At 33.6% G+C, this 13,813-nt stretch overlaps 1 long non-coding RNA gene across 1 annotated transcript; it reads right to left on the reverse strand.

The window, feature by feature from the left end:
- Window positions 1-391: 391 nt before the first annotated feature.
- On the reverse strand, window positions 392-1,141 carry LOC134253858 (uncharacterized). Its single transcript, XR_009989183.1, has 2 exons — window positions 1,079-1,141; window positions 392-499 (listed from the first exon to the last, which is right to left on the reverse strand). It is a non-coding gene; the product is annotated as an uncharacterized LOC134253858 (long non-coding RNA).
- Between the last annotated feature and the right edge of the window lie 12,672 nt (window positions 1,142-13,813).

Consider the following 13,813-nt stretch of genomic DNA (forward strand, 5'->3'; position numbering starts at 1 on the left):
GGCCTAGTGGTTCTTGAGAAGATTTTTTAAAATTGCCATTAATTTTTAACAAATTCATGATTATCTCCCCTTGGAAAAGGGCATGGCCCTTCATTTGAACAAACTTGAATCCCCTTTAACCAAGGATACTTTGTACCAAGTTTGGTTGAAATTGGCCCAGTGGTTCTTGAGAAGAAGATGAAAATGTGAAAAGTTTACAACGACAACGCCAACGACGACGACGACAACGACAACGACAACAACGCCGACAGACAACGGACAAATTTTGATCAGAAAAGCTCACTTGAGCCTTCGGCTCAGGTGAGCTAAAAACTATTCTCGGCCCTTCGGGCCTCGAACAGTTCTTTCTTTCACAGAATAGACAGTTTTCGGACTTTCTCCTTTACTTAAATACAGGTGACTCTCGATGGCTCGAACTCCGATCTCTCGAAGTTCTCTATCTCTCGAAGTGAACCCCCGGTCCCGTTTTTTTCCTCTATATAACTAAGCAAATTTACTCCTGATCTCTCGAACTTCTATCTCTCGAAGCTCTCTATCTCTCGAACCAAAACCTGGGTCCCGTTACACATATTTCATTGAATTTTACTCTCTATCTCTCGAAGTTTTGATTGCGCGTGTATACACGCCAGTCAAGCGTAAATTTGATGCAGTCTGGACTTACCTGGAAACCGTGAAGGCTTTGGGCTGGCATGGAGGTGTTAATTGGGTGTTTACATAGATGACACTACACCTGTGGGTCGTCCGTGTGTTGTTATAATTAATTGGTTATTATTCACGGGGTAAATTAAAAACAAATTCACAACTTATTTTGAATTGAAACTGAGACGATAATTTTTTTGAAATAAATTTATAGATGTTCGTTTCAGTAAGTTCTCAGAGACTACGAACTTTCATTTTGATTATACAGAATCTAAATAATCCCAGTATTGGAAACATTACACAAGAAATTCTTTTCTCAAGGACAGAATACCGATTAAGAAAAATCTGTTGAACACTAAGGACCCGATCAAGCCGCGGAATAGCCAAACCTACAATTGCTATTCGGGTTCCAATCATGAAATAGGGACAAATAAATAACCCTTCGATCTCTCGAACTTTTCTCGCGGTCCCTTGAACTTCGAGAGATCGAGAGTCACCTGTACTTCAAATTTCTGATTGATCGAAAGTCATGTATGGATGAACATTTGCATTCACGAAATTGAATCCGAAGCTGGTATGAAATTCAATCTATTATTTAAATACATGTATTTCTTATACAATTGTAAGCACGCAATATTGATTAAAATTATATGAGTTTTACAAATATTAAACTTTGAAAGGTACATAATTTCCAAACCCTTAACAATACGAATATATTTTAATGTCCAAAATTTATTTTGTATCTTTATATAGTGTACAATAATATACTTGAAATATATACACTGTAGCATGTGAACATTTATAAAAATGATTAAGGTCTAAGACGTTGTCGTTTTGGGGTATTCTTTAAAACCTTTTTTTTCAAGTTAAGATTTATATGTTCGTCCGCTCGGCCTCGGATCCTCTCTCTTCCATGTCACCTGTTTTCAATTTTGATGTTTAGGGATGTCCGTGATTGCCATGCTCCAAATTTGTATTGTTCAGAGAATGTTGAGCTTGTGTACGGTTCGTTATCTCCATATATTTCATGCTATACAAATTTATTATAAATATTTTTATCTTAATTAATTGAAAAATCTATTATTTGATCTTTAATCTGATTATAATCAAAACCTTTGATCCGTTCACATAGATCGCTACCGATCTACACCCAGGTTGATCACTTATAAATAAAAAACATATTATCCTGTGATACCCCATCATGTAGGTATAAGAGGCATCAGAGGCTTTTTCACAATTTTCATGTATCTTCAAAAGATAAATTTAAATATGAATTTGATCGCTTTGATCAATTTTGAAAAAAAAAATATTTCAAATTTGATGCAAAAAGGGCCATATCAAATTAAATATGAATGACAAAACTAGAGCCAAGTCCAATTTATCAAAATTTCGTCGAAAGCATGAGTTGGGTTCAAGAATAAGGAAGATAGCTGAGTCATTAGCCAGAGGGTTTTGTGTTGTAGAATAGGACATATAGCGCCTACCTGAAAGTAAACTGGTGATAAATTTTAAAAAGAATAAAATTTCTTTGAACCTTGGAAATCCACCAGAATTATTGTTTCTTAAAAATGTGTATGTAGGACAGGTTAATCCCTATAGTGACCTAATTTTTTTCAAAGAAAAGAACAATGTGCGACACGTCAAGAGTATATAAGGAATGAATCTCATTTCAACTTATGTTATACGATATCATATAACTTGTGGCAGTTTACGCTTTTTTATAAACCGTTTCATTCCTTATCATTGAATTTCAATTAAGACAATGAGACATTTTTTTTTTCTCCGGAAAAAGGCTTCAAATATAGCATATTTTAAAAGTAACGTCAAGTGGAGTATACCCCGGTACGTTTTTTTGACGTAACTCATTGTGGCGTAGGCAAGTTATGTTATACAAAATGGACAAAACCTTTTATCCAATCAAATGACGTGTTACAACTAGAATTAAATTATTCTCAATAAACATTTTAAGTTGGCTGCTGTGAGAAAAAAGCCAACCAAATATTTCAATTTCACGCCTGTGTACTGTCCTTAATGTATATATTTCACCTTATTGACTTTAACGGTACCTTGATGACGAGAAGTTGTCTTTCTTTTCCTATTTGCAACGCCGGTCACTCTGCGTCCAAAAAAAATATGAAGGAAACAGCCAGCTCTTGAAAATGAAGCCAAGTTGAGGTGAGATCAGGTTTTGGTGCCATGAAGACTGTAGACACCTTACGAAAAATACTTTAGTTAACTATATCATTGCCATCAACAAATTAACTTTATTTAAAATTATCCTGATTCTACACACAAGTCCTCTCAAGTCATCAAAATAACATTGGAGTTAATTGTCAACTAGCTCTTAGTTTTTGGAGACACTTTTTAAACAATTTATTGAAATCAGATTGTCACTCGTAGTGCTCGTTTTGAAACCGACCTGTTTTTATCTTCCTATGAAACAAAATTTATACAAGAGAATATGGGCAAGTTACTTTGATCCACTGTCCTGTATCAAACAGTTTCCAAAAATAAAGAGACATACAAATACACTGTGATTTAAAAAGAAATATTGAAATGCACACTCCTTCATGGCCCCTGATTCTACCTCCGATGTTTTGGAGGTCCGTGTTTGCTCTGCTCCTATTTTGTATTGTTTTATGGACTTTTGATCATGAATACTGATCGTTATCTTCATACTTTTTTTCATAAAGATTTAGATTTGGCCAATAGCAAGAACATCAGTTACTGAAACATGCTTGAAAGGTATACATAAACATAATTATTGTTACATATTCGATTGTTTGTATAATATTTAACGTCCCTATGGAGAATTTTTCACCCATATGGAGACGCCATGAATTGCCGGTGGAGAACTGCAAACTTTGTCATATACTCTGGACTCAGGGCCATTGAGCAGGGAGGAATGTTTTGTGCCAGCACCTACTGCGACACGAGAACTCGGTTTATACGGCCTCCTCAGAAGGACCGGTATCCAAGTTCCACAGTTGGATTCGAACCCGCGACGTAAGGACCAACTCCTTACTTCGCGACGCTCGAACCACTGTGCCATGCGAGCGACGTTACATATTCGAAGCGAGCAAAATTGGAATTTAAAAATTAGATGTTGTGAATGCCAATGTGCACCTTTATCATATTTATGTAATCATTCAAAACGGTATATTTTCCTAAGTAAATACTGTCAAAACATCTACAACTTCAATTCAAACATTTCAAAATTGCGAATTCTGTCTTGACCCCAGTACTGCAACCACTATTGAAATACGACCATTATTGAAATAATTATTTTAGAAGTGGTTGATAATGCATTTCAATAACAACATAGTAAGCACCCACTATTGAAAAGTTATTTCAATAGTGGTTGAGAGTGCATTTCAATAACATACATAGTATGCAACCACTATTGAAATACGACCAGAAATAATTATTTCAATAGTTGATGGGAGTGCATTTCAATACCAAACATAGGTTGCAACCACTATTGAAGTAATGTTCACATTTGAAATAAAGTTTTCAGTAATAATGATTCCAAAGTGATTAAAAAATTATTTTGATAGTTGCTGATAATTAATACTAAAACCACGTTGCAAGACTTGTTGAAATAACTTAACTATTAAAAAATACCAGGATTAAGTTTGTACTCAAATTTATCAGTCTTCTTCCTTCATTTCATTGTAGTCTTGATATTTTAATTTCAGCGTCTACATGTATTTATAATCATTTCCTTTCAAAATCAATGACAAAAATGAACTTCATACAACAAATCATTTCAAAAGAGGATTTATTAATTGATTGGAATTGTCTGTTGGTTTTCCCCGTTTGGGCCAGATTCAACGGGAGCTTGCTTATAACATTTGCATACATGTTTAAATTTTAGGTCAGTCAGTATAATACGGAGTGTCCGTGTATTATTTGAAATTTATACAAAAAAGGAAAACAAAGCGACTTTAGTTCTCATATACTAAACTCAGCAAGATATTTTATTGTGTTAGAAAACAGAATGTGTAATTCATTCTTATATTTGTTTTTATATTTGGGATATTCTATAGAGCTAGCAATGTGGTTTTGGTGTTGAAATCATTGTCAGCAACTATTAATTATTCTAATATCTATTGGAAACATTGTTTAAAGCACTAATGAAATTAATATTTCAATCACTTTTGAAATCTTTATGTTAATCACTATGGAAATATTTATTTCAAAAGTAAACATTGTTTCAACAGTGGTTGCAACCTATGTTTGTTATTAAAATGCACTCTCAACCACTATTGATATAAATATTTCAATAGTGGGTGCATACTATGTTTCTTAATGAAATGCACTCTCAACCACTACTGAAATAATTATTTCAATAGTGGTCGTATTTCAATAGTGGTTGCATACTATGTTTGTTATTGAAATGCACTGCCAACCACTATTGAAAGAATTATTTCAATAGTGGTCGTTATTTCAATAACGGTTGCAACAACCCAGTACAATCTGCATTTCATTGACCGATTTGACATGTTTACTAACCTTGCGAACTTTCTGCAAACATTCCATTTTTTTAAATGATTCCTGCAATCTTGCTGCAAGCTTGAAGAAATTGCTGCAATGTTTGCAGCAAAATCGCAACTAGTGGAAATCATCTGCAAATATCTAAAAAGTATTATTATAAGAAATTCGGTGTTTGGAAATGCATTGCTAGTAAATTCAACTTCTAAGTGTACAAAATATCAAAGAATTTTGTAATCTTGGAAAATATTTATATCAAACTTCCATTAGAAGATTGAATTATTTAGTTATTTTTAAATGCACAGTTTCCTGTTAAAACAAATCTGACATAGTTTACTTGCTATATATATTTATTCTTTATGCTCACTCTAATACAGTCATACATTATTGTTGATATATTAAGTTATTGTTATATGTAATCTGATGAATCGTATGACGCAAAGAAATAAAGAACTTGACTTGAGCAAGAAAGATTTCTTTTTGCGAAAAATTTTGTTTATTGCAAGCTAGCAGCAAATTTGCTACAGGACTGCAGCAAACATAAGTGTTTGGTAAGGGTTTTCATCTTCAAGAAAGTTCCAGTCAGTATAGATGTGCTCCAATTCTTTTGTTTCAAAATTGTGTTCATATCTACAACCAAACCAGAAAAAACTCAAGTGTAAAAGCAGGGTCAATGCTAGAAAAAAAAAAAACATCTAAAAGAAAGTAAAAAGCAATGATAACATCCCTGCCAAGACATTTTACACTGCACTATTCATTTCCATTTTTATGTAAAGAAGTAATTTTTATGTCCCAGTAATCAAAGATTAGGGGGTTGTAGTTTTCCCTGTCTGTCCGTCTATCTGTCTGTTTTGTCCGCAAACTTTTACCTTCGATTTTACTATTGAGTTGGTAGGGTTACAGCTCTTTTATTTCACAGGTGCATTTCTTGTGACAAAACCTTTTTCGGGTACCACCAATTTTGACCTTGACTTTAGAGTTTGTCCTACTTTAACCAAAAATATCAGAGCTTTAAGCTTGACCATAACTTATATATAGCTGGTGCTAAGGCTTTCATAGGCCTTTCAAGGGGTATGAAAATTATTGTCCTTTTGGCCTTGACTTTAGGGTTTGACCCATTCTTTTGAAACTTTAACCGTGGCAATAATTGATTATCAGATATATGCACAGGTTTTAGCTTACAAATTAAACCTAAGTCTGTTAAATTTTTAGACATGAACAAAGTGCCTACACTAAATACGATATATTGGCAAAAATGTGCTACAGATTTTGGATGTTTTTTTAATATTATGCACAAAATAATTTAGATGGTATATTACTTTTACTTGATTTTGAGAAAAAACTTTTGAATATACATATGTATTGAATATAATTTGAATATACATATGTATTGAATATAATTTTATGATTAAAACCAAGAAGTTTAATTTCTGACCAAATTCAACTGGGATGATAAAACAGCCTTAAGATAAACATATCTTTAAAATAGAAAATAATGGAAAGATATTAAAATCCTATACATTGCAAAGAAGAATCCGTAAAGGATGTCCAGTATCTGCCCCACTTTTCATTTTAGCTTTTAAAATATTAATTTTTTTTCAAAATACTATGTTTAAATAAATTCTGATATCCCCTTTTCTAATATATTCAGTCCAGCAACTTTTGATAATTCTAAAATTACTTTCAATACTTTTCGAAAGACTGTATTATTAGACATATTTGTGCAATCATCGGCATGTTGCACAATCTTTAGATCATCGGTAGTATACGAAAGCCCAGAAGGCTCATTCGAGATTCAAGTTTCGAAATACGAGATTCAAAATTCGAGATTCGAAATTCGAGTTTCGAGATTCAAGATTAAGATTAACCGATCAAAAGGCTCATTCGAGATTCGAGGTTCGAAATACGAGATTCGAAATTCGAGTTTCGAGATTCAAAATCCAGATTAACCAATCAAATGCGGGTTCAACATTTGATTACTCCACTTTATTATGTTTTATCTATCAAGAAATCGTTTAATATATTTATAACAAATGGGTCATTTGATTAGATTACAATGCAAGAAAGAGTGTTATATTAATTAGACGGAAATTTAAATAATCATTTGATTTTTGATCAGCAAGATATACTTCAATTTATATTATGACTTCTTAAATACCTGTATTAAATAGAATACCCGGTACATATACACTGTATCAGGAATATATATAGTTTGCATTGTCTACTTTATTTAAAGGGTGGTTGACATAATAATAAAGTTATAAATAGAGATTGTTCTATCTGACGTATCCGTATAAGTATCCGTATCCGTATCGAGATATGAAAGGCGTCTCGATCCCGATGTCTAAACAATCTGGTTACATTTCCATCGTTTCATGTTTGATTTTTAACCTCATTCATTAAAAAATGGTAGTGTGATATTTTTTAATGAAAAACATATCAGTTGCTGTACACGCCTTATGCATCATGTTTTGGGGGGAGAAGGGGAGGGGGGTAAAAGTTTAAAAATAAAATTAGAAAAACAAGCATGATTTGAATTATTTAAATGTGTAGAAAATTGTTCGAAAATCTCTCTCTCTCTCTCTCTCTCTCTCTCTCTCTCTCTCTCTCTCTCTCTCTCTCAGGGTATTCATTCTTCATTCTAAAATTAATATTAATATTTACAAGAATTTTACACGACATATCCCCAATAATATATAATTATATATACAGTTAAACCTTTTGATCTCAAACTTGTAAATTAATTGTAAAACATGTAAGTGAACATAAACTGGGAAAGATTTCACCCTATTGCAAAACAAATGTGTATGGGGGATTTACTAAAATCCTCCATCCTTTTTTCCTTTTTTATCATCTTCTACGCCATTAATTATAAGGTATTTGATGGTCATAGTTCTCCAGAAAAAAATTGGATAGCTGGTAATTCTGGGGCGGTTTAAATACACTCCCTAAATTGTAGGTCGATAGCCGTATCATGGGCGGTGCAGGCAAATAGTGGGGGCGTTAATTGAAAAGGGGGGCTAAACCAACAAACAAGGTAAACCCCACTTTTAAATGCCTATGTTTGCAAGAAAGTGGGGGTGCCCCCCCCCCCCCGGTTCTGACGCCTATCCGTATCCAGGGTTTCAAGGATTTTGAGAATTGATTATGTACAATTTCCGACAGTGTTGCGATTAAACGCAGTATATGTAGTACTCGGTTGATTTAACACTTGTCGATAAAGGGGGAGAAAAGTAAATGTTAGGTTACAGGTTACGATGTATCTTCCTTTCTTAAACTATTCTATTTGCATATTAACTTCTTTTTATGAAAGTTACATGATCGAGTTTATAGTGAACAAAGCAAGCTCTGAAAAACTTTGATACATGTATTTCATCGCTGTAATTTTTTCTTTTAATGCGTGATTTTTTTCTTGGCTACATTGAAGCAGTTCCTTCTCTTCACTGTGCACAATGATCTCGATCTCGGCTAAATTGTACATATAAATAAAAAAGAAAGTCGGATAAGAAAGAGAAGAAAATTAGCACGAAGGACAAGTAGATTTAGCAAAATAAGATGTATTATATTAAAAATTTTGAGCCATATTTATTTTGATCTTAGCATAAAAAAGATTTGAGATTATATTTTTTGAATACCATATTCTGAAATAGTTTTTATATCAAACCACAAATGATGTTAATGAATGATAGTCAAAAGACGTTATCAAATGTCGTGTGTGCACATTGTGAGGCACAGACCCCGGAACTGGGGGGGGGGCTGCAGGCGTAGGATAAGCTCCCTTTCCACTTTCAAAAGGCATGTTGTATTGCAGTCAAAGAAGAGTAAGTGGTAGTGTTAAAAAAATGGCAATGAAAAGTTCGACCCCCTCTCTCTCTCCCCCCCCCCCCCCGCCCACACACACAAAATAGTGTTTAAGTACTTTTTTTGCATGTCAGGGTTTTTTAGAACTTATATTTTTCTCTTTCAATTAGCCCCCCCCCTACTTTCAATTTGCTTTTGACGCCAATGTGAGGGGAGGGGAAAGGAGGGAGTTGAACAGGCTCTTCAATGCATATACTCAATACTTGTAACGGTCCTGAAGCGAATTATGAAATCAGTTTGAATAGTCTCTTTAAAAACGGCTACAGTGTTTTATCAATCGCGTTGATGATAACGTATTTTGTATTTCAGTGTGTGTGTGGGGGGGGGGGGTATGTATACCGTTATACCGTGTAAAGGTATATGACAAATTCAGAATATATCAATAAAATATCCTGATATTAAGCGATAGGAAAAAGAGAAAGGAGATTTCCTACAAATAATTTGAAACAAAATGAATTTAATTTTAAAACAAAATAATTAAAATGAAATATTTTATACTTGAATTTATTTATTCATTTTCTTTTTTTTTTTTTTTTTGATAAATATTTTTCTGCCAAATGATAGAGGTTTACAGCAGTTTAATATTGTTGATAAAAAAATTGTCATTTGCTATTTTCCAATGCATGACTGTGGCTTATTTAACCACAAACAGAGACGGAAATTGTATTAAATGGTTGAGACATCGGGATCGAGATGCCTTTCATATCTTGATACGGATACAGATCGGATACGTCAGATAGAACAATCTCTAATAGTGGATTAAGATAAACAAAATCCCCACCCTACCCGAAACACCTGCCAATATTTCCCGACACTGAAAATGTTACTTTAAGAACTTGAAAGCCAATGTAGCCTTGATAAATAAAAACCGAGTATATTTTAAACTTTGACCATAACGCTATGGTCAGAGACTAAAATATAAAACCATAACGCTATAGTTCTGTGGCGGTCAGCCGGGTTCGATCGCCGGTGGCCAGATAGCTCAGTTGGTAGAGCACCTGACCGGAGTTTCAGGGGGCCCGGGTTCGAATCCCGGTCTGGTCCGCTGCATTTTCTACTTCCGGTTACATAATATTTGGTGCCGTGCCATGCCCTGGAATTGACAGGTGAGAGGCCTGCCAGGGATGAGCCTGGGTTGGGGTCTTTGGAGGGCCAAAGACCTTTAAGGAGGGAGGAATGTGGCGGTCAGCCGGGTTCGATCGCCGGTGGCCAGATAGCTCAGTTGGTAGAGCACCTGACCGGAGTTTCAGGGGGCCCGGGTTCGAATCCCGGTCTGGTCCGCTGCATTTTCTCCTCTCCCGTTACAGTTCTGCAGCTAATTTAGACTAATCTACTGTTTGATATAAGATAAAATGAATGCTGCATTTATTCTAATTTATATTTGCAATCTGTATTGTATATCTAATTGTTAATTAATTCAAGAAATCAAAGCCTTAGATGAAGATAAGTAATTGAAAACTTTATTTTTATGTATTCCCTCTATTAGGAAAACGAACGCAGTTTTTATTTATCAAGGCTACATTGCCTTTCAAGTTTTTAAAGTAACATTTTCAGTGTCGGGAATAATTGGCAGGTGTTGCGGGTTGGGGTGGGGATTTTGTAATCGTTATACACTATTTATAACTTTATTATTATGTCAGCAACCCTTTATATAAAGTAGACAATGCAAAAATATATATATTCCTGATATATGTATTCTATTTAATATTTAAGAAGTCCTAATATAAATTGAAGTATATCTTACTGATAAAAAATCCAATGATTATTTAACTTTCTTTCTAACATATATAACACTCTTTCTTGCATTGTAATTTAATCAAATGACTCCTTTGTTATAAATATATTAAACGATTTATTGATAGCTAAAACATAATAAAGGGGAGTAATCAAATGTTGAACCCGCATTTGATTGGTTAATCTGGAATTTGAATCTCGAAACTCGAATTTCGAATCTCGTATTTCGAATCTCGAATGAGCCTTTTGATTGGTTGATCTGGATCTTGAATCTCGAAACTCGAATTTCGAATCTCAAATTTTGAATCTCGTATTTCGAAACTTGAATCTCGAATGAGCCTTCTGGGCTTTCGTAGTAGTAGGCACATTTTTCTGAAATGAATGCCTTTTAATATTATTGTTGTTTCCTATTTGAATACCTATTTCTTAAGAAAAAAAAATGTTGATCCCTTCTCCTATGTATATAATTTAAGATAATGAATTCAGTGTCAAGATTTACAATTAGACACCGAATCTAGAATGATTAAATAACTGTAAATCTTGATGTGTATTGTAAATTACATGTATGTGACAAAGGTTATTTTCCCAAAACCAGGCAAGTAAATAATTTGTTAGAACTGTGTAACATTTTTAAATATTTATGTATGATGTAAATCAGATTATCCTGTATCATTACTGTAAAAATTACTTAAAGGAATTTCACAGAAAATTCTATTTTTAGTAACCATGTTAACACCGTTCATCGAAATCAAAAACCGATGCACTATTCTATCTATCTTAGTGTAGTCTACTTGTGAGCCAAGTTATATTGAAATCAGACCAAAACTGTAGAAGGAGTAGCGTTTAAAAAGGAATTTCACAGAAAATTCTACTTTTATTAACCATGGTGACATCGTTCATCGAAATCAAAAACCGATGCACTATTCTATGTATCTTAGTGTAGTCTACTTGTGTGCCAAGTTATATTGAAATCAGTCTAAAACTTTAGAAGGAGTACCGTTTTAAAGGAATTTCACAGAAAATTCTATTTTTAGTAACCATGGTAACACCGTTCATCGAAATCAAAAATCCGATGCACTATTCTATCTATCTTAGTGTAGTCTACTTGTGTGCCAAGTTATATTGAAATCAGACCAAAACTGTATAAGGAGTAGCGTTTTAAAGGAATTTCACAGAAAATTCTATTTTTAGTAACCATGGCAACACCGTTCATCAAAATTAAAAACCGATGCACTATTCTATGTATCTTAGTGTAGTCTACCTGTATGCCAAGTTATATTGAATCAGACCAAAACTGTAGAAGGAGTAGTGTTTTAAAGGAATTTCACAGAGAATTCTATTTTTAGTAACCATGGCAACATCTTTCAAAAAAATAAAAAAAAGATGCACTATTATATGTATCTTAGTGTAGTCTACTTGTGTGCCAAGTTATATTGAAATCAGACCAAAACTGTAGAAGGAGTAGCGTTTTAAAGGAATTTCACAGAAAATTCTATTTTTAGTAACCATGGCAACACCGTTCATCAAAATCAAAAATCCGATGCACTATTCTATGTATCTTAGTGTAGTCTACTTGTGTACCAAGTTATAATGAAATCAGACCAAAACTGTAGAAGGAGTTGCCTTTTAAAGGAATTTCACAGAGAATTCTCTTTTTAGTAACCATGGCAACACCGTTCATCGAAATTAAAAACCGATGCACTATTCTATGTATCTTAGTGTAGTCTACTTGTGTGCCAAGTAATACTGAAATCAGACTAAAATTGTAGGAGGAGTAGCGTTTTGAAAAATTGTTTACAGACAGACGGACAGACAGACAGACAGACGCATTACTATCGCATAAGCTCTTCTGGTCTCTGACCAGTAGAGCTAATGATCAAATTTTAAAACTGAAAATTTATTTAATTTTTCTTTGCAAAATGATAGTTGACAGCTTTAGATATCATATCCCAAAGTTATATCTGGTGGTTAATAAAAAAAATAATTTGCTGACCCTCTAGCCTCCTTAAGGAATGACTCTGATTCTTGGCCAAATTATCGTGTACCGGTATAACCTGGTTTGGGTCAGTTTACGCTTTATAATCCGCGAAGGGTATTATAATATAAAAAAGCTTAAGGTATTTCGATCCTCAGCCAGGAAGGATAACTCTTTAATTTATAATTTAATTCAAAAAGTCTCAAAATTAAGCTTGAAAATTAAATCTTTTATTCAATGTAATGATATTACCTAAAATATGCTATAGAAGGGACTTCTAACTCCGTCTATTCTATATTTGACTAAACAGGAAATATATAAATTTTTAACATCCGGTGATGTTAATACATTCGAGGTTGGTTTTTCCAACCTCTGACGGAAAGACCCGAGATGATGCCATTGAGCTTAAGTCATGTGGGTGCCTCATTTGCTATTCTGACACCAAAAAATATAGTCCCGATTCCCATGCAAAAATATCAATATTTAGACAAAAAGAAATTTTAATTCATGACTGCAGAAAATTGTACCAAAAAGAATGATTATCTAAGTTTGAATGAATTCAAGAGATCAACTAAATTACATTTCTACAGAATTATTATAGGGTGGTGAAAACTGAAACACAACATAACTTTTCTGTTTACCATGTCTCCACGTGCTAGTCATTTCCTAGTCACATTTCCGTGAATAATTTACCCTATCTCGCTATAGTCTCGCTAACTCTCGCCAGAGCCACTGCCAGAGGTACTCGGAACTCATCGGGTTTTATAATTTGCAGAATCACCGAAAAAATAAAAGATTCCAAACACATTTATAGTAGGGGTGAAAACGTTACTTTGAGAATTCTGAGAAATTTTTGTGAGCATTTTCAATTAGTCAATGCCTGATTTTCAGAACCTGAGGATCGGAGTATCTTAAGGCTTAAACTGACCCAAACCAGGTTATACTCGATAATTTGGCCAAGAATTAGTCATTCCTTATAATGTAATTTTAAATTAATTAAACAACTGTGAATGTAAAACTGTGTTGCATTTCATGTTTTGAAATTTGCTCTTTAATTATACAACCGCAGTAACGGAAGTGATGGGAAACGAGGGGAGGTAATAACTGATA

Source organism: Saccostrea cucullata, unplaced genomic scaffold (genome assembly GCF_032062105.1).
Source record: "Saccostrea cucullata isolate Sc308-1 unplaced genomic scaffold, CSIRO_AGI_Scuc_v1 ctg5517, whole genome shotgun sequence".
Classification (NCBI taxonomy): domain Eukaryota; kingdom Metazoa; phylum Mollusca; class Bivalvia; order Ostreida; family Ostreidae; genus Saccostrea; species Saccostrea cuccullata.